Genomic DNA, 12977 nt, shown 5'->3' on the forward strand with positions numbered 1-12977 from the left:
TGGCAGGCGCCTGTAATCCCAGCTCTTCAGGAGACTGAGGCAGGAGAATCCCGTGAATCTGGGAGGCGGAGGTTGCAGTGAGCCGAGAACGCACCACTGCACTCCAGCCGAGGCGACAGTGCAAGACTTCGTCTCAAAAAACAAAACAAAACAAAACAAAAAAAAAAAGAGGAAGCAAACTATGGGCTAAACATGCTGGTTTAAAACAGTTTTGTCTGAATCCACCACATACTATCTAGATGGCGATGAAAAAGTTAGTTGGTCTCCCTGAGGCTAATTTCATCATGTGTAAAATGTAGTTAATAATAGCATATATAGGCCATTGCGGGGGTTAAATAAGACAAAGCTTGTTAAGCATTTAGTTCAATGCCTGCTTCCTTGTAAGAGTTCAATAAACATTAGTTTCTGCTACTGAGGCTCTGCTGTTACTTATCGTCTCCTAACACTAGTTTATAAATTCAGTGAGGGTTAGGAACCATGTCTTATCACTTTACTTTCTTTTTCTCTATTTAATCTCTAGCAGTTTCTTATATATTATCACAGCATGATAAATGATGCTGAGAACTGAGTGTGAGGTAGGGCTTGGGGTAGGACCTTATCTAATTAACATCTGTGTATGCCTACTATGAATATTAAATAATAATACTGACATTCCAAAATATACACATCAATCTCAAAAATGTTTAACCATAACTCCTGTATTCCGGTAAACACAACTATATGGCAATCTTGATAGTTATGTATTGCCTAACACCTGTTATTTTTTAACTGCCTTTGATTCTGTGTAACATTCTCAATAATTTATCAAATGTACTTTAATTGGATATTTACATACTGCGTACTCTTCTCATTAGTAGGAACTAGCAAATAGACTTACTATCATTTAGATTGTATTCTATGCTTCATTTAAATTAGTCTGAGAGTTTTTGGTTGTTGTTAGTGTGTATGTATGTGTTTTAATTTAGGCACCATTTTTTATACCTTAAGCAAAGGAAATCTGATCCTACCACTTCTTTGTTTAAACCTTGTCGATGACTTACGTTTTGGGCAAGAAAGAGTTTTAAATGCTTAATAGATCTATAGAATCTGGTTCCTGCTTACCTCAGGAACCATCTCCTTCCTCACTCCCACTTAACTCCGTAGTCTCTAGTATTCTAGGCCTTTTTCGTCTTCTTTGTGTTCCTAGAATATTTAATATCCTTCCAAGCCTTCCCTCATACTACCACAATACTCCTTCTAGCTCTTACCATCCAGGTTTGAGTTTTAGTGCGTCATCTTTCAAGAAGCATTTCCAGACTCATGGCCTACCCCTGTCCCCCACAAGTCTATTAAGTCTCCCAAATATACATTCTTATAACAACTTAAGCTTTGCAGTCACGCTTTTCTTTTCTTTTCTTTTCTTTTTTTTTTTTTTTTTGAGACGGAGTCTCACTCTGTCACCCAGGCTGGAATGCAGTGGCATGATCTTGGCTCACTGTAAGCTCCGCCTCCCGGGTTCACGCTATTCTCCTGCCTCAGCCTCCCGAGTAGCTGGGACTACAGGCGCCCGCCACCACGCCCGGCTAATTTTTTGTATTTTTAGTAGAGATGGGGTTTCACCATGTTAGCCAGGATGGTCTCGATCTCCTGATCTCGTGATCCGCCTGCCTCGGCCTCCCAAAGTGCTGGTATTACAGTTGTGAGCCACAGCTCCCAGCCTGCAGTCACACTTTTCAAATTGCAATTTAAAAAATGTTTTGTATTTGTTTAATGTATATTTTCCCCACTCAACTGACATCTCCTTGGAAAGCAGTAACCTTGTCTGAATATTCACTACTCCGTCATCAGCACCTAGAAGATACCTGGCACATAGTAGGCATTTAATCAAAATGTTTGAATAAGTGAGTGAAGAAATCACTCTGCTGGGTGACTAAGGATGCAAAGCTAAACTCTGTCTTCGAAGGAAGGATAAAAAGACAGATACATAAAAGACAAGAGAGTGAATAAAGAAAGTGGGTAGAGAAAATTAAGAGTGCTGAGTGTACTTCTTATCTCTCTAATAACTACCACATTTGTGACTTTAACAGGAGGCTTATTTAAAAGCGTTTTTTTTTTTATCCTAGCTGACTCAGACCATTTATGGAAAAGTGGGGTCATTGCAGAATGTTTTTATCTTTCTAGTAGCATAATTACCTCCTCTATGTTAAAAACTGAGGACTTTGGTTCAAAATACTCACCACTGACTATACTATCTTTGTTATATTATTTAAATGTCCTATGCCTCAATTTTCTTTCTTTCTTTTTTTTTTTTTATTTTAACAAGATCTACTCTTTAGGTAGTGAGAGAGCACTAAGAAAATGGCTACTCCAGTGGGGCAGGAGGTAAAAAAGAGAAGCAGGGGTACTTTGATATACTTCGGATAGTACAAATCTGGTGATTCTGATCCCCAGAAGGGATTATGGACTGATATGGTTTGTCTGTGTCCCCACCCAAATGTCATCTTGAATTGTAGTCCCCATAATCTCCATGTGTCATGGGAGGGACCCATTGGGAAGTGATTGGATCATGGGGACAGTTTCCTCCATGCTGTTTTCATGATAGTGAGTTCTCATGAGATCTGATGGTTTTATCAGTGTCTGGCATTTCCCCTGCTGGCATTCATTCCCTCCCCTGCCACCCTGTGAAGAGGTGCCTTCCACCATGATTGTAAGTTTCCTGAGGACTCCCCAGCCATGTGAGACTGTGGGTCAATTAAACCTCTTTCCTTTATAAATTACCCAGTCTCAGGTATTTCTTCATACCAACATGAGAACAGACTAATACATGGACGTAACCCCACATTGGGTGTCAGAATAATGGAAGAGGTGTAAAAGTGAGGTGACTGATTCTCCTCTGGAAGGTTTGCGGGGAGGCTGTCCTAGTGGGCTGCCACCAGGATAGTTGCTACTCACCTGTGTCCTGGCCTGGTCCTGGCTGAGTCCTCACCCAAACTGCTCTGATGGGTGGCAGTAATGATAGCCATGCCTCAGTTTTATAATCTGATTTTTTTTTTTTTTTTTTTGAAACTGAGTTTCGCTCGTTGCTCAGGCTGGAGTGCAATGGTGCAATCTCAGCTCACTGCAACCTCCATCTCCTGGGTTCAAGCAATTCTCGTGCCTTAGCCTCAGAAGTAGCTGAGATGACAGGTGTGCGCCACCACGCCTGGCTAATTTTGTATTTTTAGTAGAAATGGGGTTTCGCCATGTTGGTCAGGCTGGTGTCAAACTCCTGACCTCAGGTAATCTGCCCGCCTTGGCCTCCCAAGGTGCTGGGATTATAAGCGTGAGCCACCGTACCTGGCCTATAATCTGATTTTTAACAGAATTTTTTAGTCTATATCTTGAACTATTTTAAAGTATTATGTTGAACCCAAATGAAAATTAATACATGCATTCCATATTATCCTTGTTAATGCTTCATATTTGTAAATACTTGTCAATGCATATTCGTCACGTAATGTGTGGTTTGTAAGTTTCACATATTTTAATATTATTTTTAAAGTACATTTCTTTGAAATGTTAATAATTTCTAACTAAAAATTATCCAAATTAAATGGAAAAATTCATGTTTTGTTTTTAGCATTAAGAGGAATCTTTTCTGACAGGTTTTAAAAAGTGGAAATGCTGTCTATATTTTAATAGATTGTATATTTGTGACTTCCTTGTATTTAAATGGGTAATTATGCCAGGTTGTTAACTAAAGCTTGTGTGAAGGTTAAGTGGATCTCAAGTTGATTTTTCCAGGTTCTTCAACAATCCAGCAGTAATGATATTTAACATTTCAGGCTTTTAAAATGAAAATTATAAGTAACTAAGGTACTACCTATGAAGATGAAAAATTGTAGCAACTGATTTGACTCAAGTATCTGTGAGCTCTATAAACTCTTCATTTCCCAGTGCTCTGCTAATGCTTATTCTAATTCTAATGGAACATGTTTTTTGTGGTAACAATTACTCCTTACATCAAAATTAAGTAAAATGATAAACAGTTTTCTACACATAGCATTGATGAAGTGATCCTACTTTACCAATAGGATCAGTTAGAGGGCAAGGGGGTATAACACCTGGCTTCAGCTACCTGAAATAGTCGAAACCAATATAAATGTACATTAAAGAATAAAGGAAATAACTTACTTTCTATTTTGGTATAAGCTTATGGAGGAATTACAACTATCTCAGGTTGAATTTTAAGTCCATACTGTTAGTATATTACTAAGGAATATAATCTAGAAATTCATATATAGTCACACAAAAACATGGGTGATAAAAGCTTTAAGAGAATTCTATATAGTGCATAAATACCCCAGTAATTCTGATCACTGCTTCCCTAGATGAGATTCCCTAGATAAAAATGCTTTGTGGGCTGGGTGCAGTGGCTCACTCCTGTAATCCCAGCACTGAGAGGCCTGGGTGGGCAAATCACTTGAGGTCAGGAAGGAGTTCGAGACTAACCTAACCAACATGATGAAACCCCATCTCTACTAAAAATAAAGAAATTAGCTGGGCATGGTGCTGGCCACCTGTAATCCCGGCTACATGGGAGGCTGAGACAAGAGAATCACTTGAACCTGTGAGGCAGAGGTTGCAGTGAGCCGAGATCACGCCACTGCCCTCCAGCATGGGCGATAGAGTGAGACTCTATCTCAAAAGAAAAAAAAAAGGAAATAAAAATGCTTTGTGGGACTTATGATAAATGTTTTATAAATTAACTTTCCAGATTCATGACTGAGACCAAACTGATTTCAGATTAATAACATTTTCAAAACATTAGCATTTTACCTTGCAGTGTTTTAAAATGCTGCACACATTTTAGTTTATAAACCCCACAAAGAACACTTCTGTTAGGGAGAAGATGATGTGATTTTAGCTTACAGTTATCTTAAATAACTTCATGCTTGAAAAATCAGAAATATTTGTCTTTGTAGAACAAGGAATTTGAAAGGGGACTAGTAAAAGGAAAATTGCATTGAATTTCTTATTTTCCTCTCATACTTGACAAGTTTATATGTATTAGATATGTCCCACTTCACCGCCATAAGGTTATATTTATTTTAGGTTATAAATTACCCTGAATTACCTTCATCTTGGAAGGTCCATTGTTTTCCCAGAGTTCTTCTCTTTAAATATTTCAAGGACTTCCAAAGTTGCTTAAACAGATGGGAAGAGGTCACTCTACATTTTGATCCTGGAATAGTCTAATCATCCTCCCCAGAGTGCCCTGTTCTTTGAAGCTTTTGTAGTTGTTGTCACTCTCTCCTGTGGCACCAAATGCCAGGAAATCTGGGTATGCAGGAGCAAATGCCCTTTGGCTGCTGATCGTACCAGTGCCTTCAGTAGTTTCTCAGGGAACTGTGTTAGGAGAGGTTCTAGCATTAGTTATATAGTATGTCCATAACCAGCTTTCCTGTGTCACCCTAAATATGGCCATAGGCTTCTCCCTCAGTGCTGCCAAAACACAACTAAGGGCAGGCTGCCTGGCCCAGTCACACCAATCATAATGGTCTACAATACACTTTCTTAAGTCTCAGTTATATTCAATCTTAACCCCAAGTGAGGAGTAACAGTAACCCAGATCAAATCTCTACTGATGAAACAAGCTTTCTCCTCCTTCTCCATAGACAAGGTCCTGTTAAAGATATACCCGCTTTATATTATAAATAGAAATCTACAGGTAGCTGTAAAGATACCTTGTATCTCTACGACATGAAAATGTCATTCTGTTTCTAGAATCAAAACTGCCTGTAACCCACCAAATAGCCTTGCTGGTTTTTTGTTTTGTTTTGTTTTTTTTTTTTTTTTTTTTTTTTGAGATGGAGCCTCGCTCTGTCGCTCAGGCTGGAGTGCAGTGGCATCATCTTGGCTCACTGCAACCTCTGCCTCCCGAGTTCAAGCCATTCTCCTGCCTTAGCCTCCCGAATAGCTGGGATTACAGATACCCTCCACTGCACCCTGCTGTTTTTTGTATTTTTAGAAAAGATGGGGTTTCACCACATCCAGGTTGGTCTCGAACTCCTGACCTTAAGTGATCCACCTGCCTTGGCCTCCCAAAGTGCTGGGATTTCACGCGTGAGCCACTGTGCCCTGGCAATTAGCATTAGCCTTTCATAAAATGCATTTTATAGTAAGTTTTTTTTTTTTTTTTTTTTTTGTGAGGCATCCCACTACATACATTTAAGTCTTATTTCTACTGGGTATGGTGGTAGATGCCTGTAGGCCCAGCTACTCAGAAGACTGAGATGAGAGGATTGCTTGAGCCCGGGAGTTCTGGGCTATAATGCGCTAGGCTGATTGGGCATCTGCACTAAGGTCCACATTAACATGGTGACCTTTCAGTAACGGGGGACCACTAGGTTGCTTAAGCAGGGGTTACCTAGCCCAGGTCAGAAACAAAGTAGGTAAAAACTCTCATGCTGATCAGTAGTGGGATTGCACCTGTGAATAGCCACCACACTCCAGCCTTGGCAACATAACAAGAGTCTGTCTCTTAGAAAAAAATAAAAAGACTTATTTTCTTTAAACTGTATTCTTAATTTCTATTCTTTAATATAGGAGATAAACAAAATGGCCAGTTTTAAATTTTATCTATTGTATTAGGGTTCTCCAGAGAAAAAGAATATATATATATTTCTTTTTTATATAAAATAAGAATATTTTATACATCTGTATATAGAGAGAGAGAATTATGGAGACTGAGACATCTTGTCATCTAACTTCCAAGCTTGTGCAAGCTAAAAAACCAGGAAAACTGATGGTATAGTTCCAATACAAATCCACAGGCCTGAGAACCAGGGGAGCCAATTGTTTATGCCCCAGTCCCAGTCCCTTGGCCCCAAAACCAGGAATGTCAATGTCCCAGGGCAAGAGATGATGGACGGCTCAGCTCCAGAAGAGAGAGAGAGCATTCACCCTTCTCCACTTTGGTGTTTTGTCTTGGCCCTCAACAAATTGGATCATTTCCCACCCTCATTGAGGAGGGTGATCTTCTTTACTCAGTCTACTGATTCACATGCAAATTCTTCCAGAAACACCCTCACAGTCACACCCAGAGACAATGTTTCCCCAGCTATCTGGACATCCTTTAACCCAGTCAAATTGACATAAAATTAACTATTACATCTACTAAAATATCTACTAGAGCAACATTCAGGTCTAAAGACACAAACTTAATTTAGGCTGACCATCATTCTACTGATAAACATATTCACTATTACATATATAGCTTTAAAATAAATATGATTGAAGCCAACCTTGTTATTAAAATGTATTTAAGATGTTCAGATTGATGAAACGAGGGGGTTAAAATGCGTTCTCAAATACAATGAAATAGTACTGTAAAAATATTCTCAGTAAATGAGTTTTGCTGTGAAATTGGTTTAAGATTCATAAAAGGGATTTCAGGTTTTTAAGTACTCAAGTCAGCCCATGACCCAGCCTTCAGTGGTGTCATCCTATGCAGTGTTAGAATGAGCCTTTACTCCTTCAACAAATATTTCTTAAGAACTGTATAGCTTACTGGTTAAGAACATGGGTTCTGGAGGCACACTCAGTTTATTTCCATTTTTGTGACATACTAGCTGTGTGACCTTATGCAATTATTTTTTTTATCTCAGAAAGCTGTTGTGAAGATGAAATGAGTTAGTCCATGGGAAGTCTTCCACAGCGGCTCACACAATTTATTTTTTAAAAAGGTTAGGTACAGTTACATTGTCGTTATTGTTGATTTTCATTTCTTTTGTTACTGCTACTATTTCTTCTCTGTGCCAGGCGCACGTCTAGGTGATGAGTCAGTGATCAGAGAAGGTCTACTTTCATGGACCATATTTTTAAGTAGGGAAAGGTAGGCAATAAACAGATTGAAATAAGAAATAAGAAAAATAGACAAAAGAGATAATGTCAGATAGTGATTAAGTTCTCAGATGAAATAAAATAGGTCAGAGTAACAGTGATGGGGATGGATATTTTAGATTGGATAGTTGGGGAAAGCCTCTATGAGGAAGTGGCATTTGAGCTGAGACTGAATGGCTTGGTGGGAAAGAAACAGTCTGGGCAGAGAGAACAAGTGCAAAGGCCCTGAGTTGTCTGTGACCTTGGTATGTTGAAGGAACAGAAAGAAGGTTGATGTAGCCAGGCATAGTACTTTAAAGGGAGAATGGCATGAGCTTACATTGCAGGGATGGGTAGAGGACAAATCATGTAGAGCCTTGTAAATCATGGGAAAGACTTTGGATTTTCTTCCAAGTGTTGTAGAAAGTTATTAGAGGGTTTTCAGAAAGGAATTTACATTTGAAATATCAACAGATACCATTTTTTAAAAAATTCAAGTAGAGATGATATGTAGACAGTTGATTATGAAAGTGTGTGTCTCAGGGGAGAGATTGGGATAGGAGAGATATAAATTTGGGCGTCATCAATATAGATGATATTTAAAGCTATGTGAATTGCTGAAATCAACTAGACAGAGAATGTAGATAGAGGGCTCAGGACCAAGCCCTCTACTCTAACATTTTATAGAAGTTGCCAGAGGAATCCAGGCATGGTGGCTCATGCCTGTAATCCCAGCACGTTGGGTGGCCCAGGTGGGTGGATCACCTGAGGTCAGGAGTTCAAGACCAGCCTGGCCAACATGGTGAAACCCCATCTCTACTAAAAATACAAAAATTAGCTGGGCATGGTGGCATGCGCCTGTAATCTCAGCTACTTGGGAGGCTGAGGCGGGAGAATCGCTTGAACCCGGGAGGCGGAGGTTGCAGTGAGCTGAGATCATGCCACTACACTCCAGCCTGGGTGACAGAGTGAGACTCTGTCTCAAAAAAAACAAAACAAAAGAAAGCAAAGCAAAAAAAAAAAAAAAGAAATTATTACCAGAGGAGAGGAAGTGAGAAAGAAAACTTTTCATTTCTGTGCCACAGAAATTAAGAGAAGTAGCTAAATGTGTCATATGCTGCTGAGACCTAAAAAGAAAAATAAAGGAGTTAATATTGGATTTTGCCACATGAAGGTCACTATTATTGTAAACAATACACTTCTATATGAAAAGAACTAGATATCATGCCATGGACTATTACAGTGTCTACATTCTAACCCTAAATGGATGACTGCCTTTTATCTAGCTCCCACAACTCTAAAATTTGAATGGTAATATTGCTCTGCCTTTTTGAAAAGGTTGTTATAAAGAATATGGGATATAATGGAAGGAAAGGTATATAATAAGTGATAAAGTCTTATACACATGCAAATCGATGGTGGTAGAATTATTTGTACTATTAGATTATAAACTATTTCAGGGTAGAGATTAAGGCTTTAATGATCATTCTATCGACCACAATGCTTAGCATGATACCACCCCAGTATCTTGTACTTAGTGGCTGCTTAAAAAACAAAATAAAAATTTCCCATATGAAGCCAGGTGTGGTGGCATACATCTGTAGTCCCAGCTACTTGAAAGGCTAAGACGGGAGGATGGCTTGAGCCTGGGAGTTCGAGGCTGCAGTGAGCTATGATTGTGCCACTGCACTCCAGCCTGAGTAACAGAGCAAGATCCTGTCTCTAAAAAATAATATAGATAATTTAAAATAAATAATAAGTTTTTAAAATTCCCACATTAAATACAGGGATGATATGGAGTGATGTCGTCCACTTCTTTTCTTACCTGCAGTCCCATATAGGATTTGGTGACATGGTTGCAATTGTGAAAAATTTCAGTGCTGACTCGCCAGCCATCTATCCCTTTTACAAAGTAATCTCTTTGAAGATAAGTGAAGGATTTAGAGACTGGGCTGCTTTCCATTTGTTATTTTCAAGATAAACCATTCTCAGAATTTTTCAGGTTTCCTCACTTGGGTACGAGACAATTTCTGAAATCAGTTTTTGTTCTATAAGAACAAATTTATGAAATTTGGTATCACTACATGGACATGTTTTAGCTGGTGAAAAATTGTGTTATGATAAATGGGGAACATACAAATTTTCCCTTTTTTGTTATCTTTGGCTTTTTCTCTGTGTTATACAGATGTTGAGCTTTCTGCAATATGCAAACAGTTTAGTAATTTGCATTGCAAATAGATTACAAGTAAGTGACCTTTGCAAAGTGCTTCTGCCTAGCGAGTCCCTGGAATGAATCTGTTTTATTTAGGGAAGAGAGGCTAGAAAACAGAAATGTCACTTTCATTCTTTGCTAAAAAATGAAGAGTCTTCTTTCTGCTGTGCTTAAATATGATGATAAACATTTTCTTAAAAACCAATATATATATGATGACAGTCTCAAAGGTAAAAATCAGAATGTTTTTATATGAAGCATTACGTGTACCCTTCCGTTGCTAAAAAGGAAAGTAGAGTCTGTCAGAAATGTGTTTGTTTTTTCGGGTCTATTGACACAAAAATGGGCTTGAGGACTGAAAGATTTAATGTGGCTTGTCAGCATGAAAGAGGCTGTTGTGTTGTTAATGTGAATGCTAATACTTACGTAGCATAAAAAAAGAACATAGGAAGTGGGCATCTCACTTTTAAAATCATGGTGTATTCCATAAGTGTCAGCTGCAAAGTAACTTTCCAGAAATGGTCTGATTTCCCCATTGACTTCCATTATAGAACTAGAGCTGTGTTCCCATGGAAAATAAATTTGGCCCCAGGTTATAATAAAACACAGTGAAGAATTCAGAAAATCTTATAAAGTCAAGTTTTTCAAGGCACAATTATCAGTACTTGATAAAATAATAACACCACAAAATATTAATACTCTATAGTAGATCTTAAAATAGTATGCCCCAGACTGCACCATTATTTTTCTATACAATTCCAAGTCTATTACTTTTGCATCTAGAGAAATTTTACTTCTGTGATCATTATTAATTTTTAATGGATTTAACTCTAATTTAAACTGTTGATTTTGTTTCCTTTTTTCTTTATGGTTAGTCCACTTACCTTTTTCTAAAACATTCTTATCTATAACAATCAAAAGTTACTAGCCATAGAAGAAAGACCAAAAGGAAATGCTCCAAAATGTTCACAATACTTGTTTCTGAGTGGGAAATTTTAGTTGATTTAAGTTTTTAATTTCTAAGTTGTAAAAAAGGGCCATTTATATCTTCTATAATCAGAAAAAATGTGTTATAATTTCTTTCTATAGGTATAAATTTATATATAGTGAGATATCTTTAGTAGGACACATTTATATATTTGGTTCATTTTATGATTTGGTAATGGTAGTTGTTAAGATCATTTATTCCTTCAAATTTTTTTTAAAACTGGTAAAATTAGTTTCTGGAGATAATAGCTTCTACTTAATTTTCTAGAACATACTACTCAAATTGTGGGCCTGGACCAGCAACATCAGTATCACCTGGAAAGTAGTTGGAAATGATAATTCTTAGGTCCCTGATCTGGGGCCCCAGGAAACAGCTATTTGTGTTTTAACAAGCCCTTTGGGCGATTAAGGTTCTAAAGCTACAGAAAATTCTCTCTAGAGCTACAGCAAATTTTCTTTACCTCTCTCTCCTTCTCCTCCCTCTCCCTCTGTGTCCCTCTCTCCCTCTCCCCTTCATCCTCTCTTCTGCCTCCCCCCTTCATCCTCTCTTCTCCCTCCCCCCTTCCCTCCTTCCCCCTCTTCCTCCTTTCTTGCCAGGCCACTTCCTCTCCTTTATAGAGGAAAAGTAGTTTCTCTTCTCACCCATTGCTGGGTTTGTAGCTGAGACCTCTAAAACAAAAGACAGATTAACAAGAGGAAAACTTATGGATTTATTTAATACAAGTTTTATGTGACACAGGAGCCCTCAGAAATGAAGACCAAAAGAAGCAGGGAAACTTGTGTATTTTTATGATTAGGTTTGATGAAGAGTGGACAGTGGGGAAATATAATCAGGCAAAGGGGGTATGATCTAATGGTAATGAGCTGGGGGAACTTAGCAAGGCATATTTGTTCAGATTCTTCTCTGTGTCCATATGTCTCCAGAGATAAGGACATTCTTTTCCTTCAGGTATAGGAGGAGCAGCTCTGAAATGAGGGTCTTATAACCTACTTCAGAGGCAGTTAAGAGAATTATTTTCTTGCCTGCTTCAGGAGAAAAGGATTAGAAGATCAGAGAGAACTTCCTGCTTTTGCTGATTTCTCAAATTCCAAGGTGCCATATTTTGGGGAAGTGTGTCTTGAACCCCATCACCTTCTTCCTTCTCTGTTTCCTTTCCTCATGTGGGTTATGCATATATGTATACACACACACATATATAACACTCATATACAGAATTCACTATAACCTCTTTTTTTTTTTTTTTTTTTTTTTTTTTTGAGACAGAGTCTCACACTGTCGCCCAGGCTGGAGTGCAGTGGCGCGATCTTGGCTCAGCACAGCCTCCACCTCCCGAGTTCAAGCGATTTTCCTGCCTCAGCTTCCCGAGTAGCTGGGAGTACAGGCGCGTGTCACCATGCCTGGCTAATTTTTTTGTACTTTTAGTAGAGACGGGGTTTCACTGTGTTGGCCAGGCTGGTCTCAAACTCCTGACCTTGTAATCTGCTCGCCTTGGCCTCCCAAAGTGCTGGGATTACAGGCATGAGCCACTGCACCTGGCCTCACTATAACCTCTATCTCTACTTATATAGAGATATATATTAAAAAGAGAGAAAAATATATATATATAGTTTTTTCTTTAAGTTTTTTGCCACTGTTTTCTACCTTACTCATAAAAATATATGAGGCCGTTTTCTGGTATTTATGCCTATATGCTTTCATTTAGCAAACATTTTCTAACAAATGTTCCGTGTGGTTACATATTGAATAGTTCTGCCTAATTTAAAGATCTTCAAGTCTCACTAACCAATATAATGACTCTATCAAGTTATTTTGGGCTAAAATGTGTCTTCCCCAAAATTCGTATGTTGAAGTCCTAACCACCATGTACCTCAGAATGTGACTATATTTGAATATAGGGACTTTAAGGAAGTAATTAAGTTAAAATGAGCTGATTAG

At 38.3% G+C, this 12977-nt stretch overlaps 1 protein-coding gene across 6 annotated transcripts in view; it reads left to right on the forward strand.

Moving 5' to 3' along the window:
- The window catches only part of DIAPH2 (diaphanous related formin 2), a 914723-nt gene that overhangs the window by 654803 nt on the left and 246943 nt on the right, over positions 1–12977 (forward strand). The gene's annotated exons all lie outside the window — the stretch shown is intronic.

Source organism: Gorilla gorilla, chromosome X (assembly GCF_029281585.2).
Source record: "Gorilla gorilla gorilla isolate KB3781 chromosome X, NHGRI_mGorGor1-v2.1_pri, whole genome shotgun sequence".
In the NCBI taxonomy this organism is placed as follows: domain Eukaryota; kingdom Metazoa; phylum Chordata; class Mammalia; order Primates; family Hominidae; genus Gorilla; species Gorilla gorilla.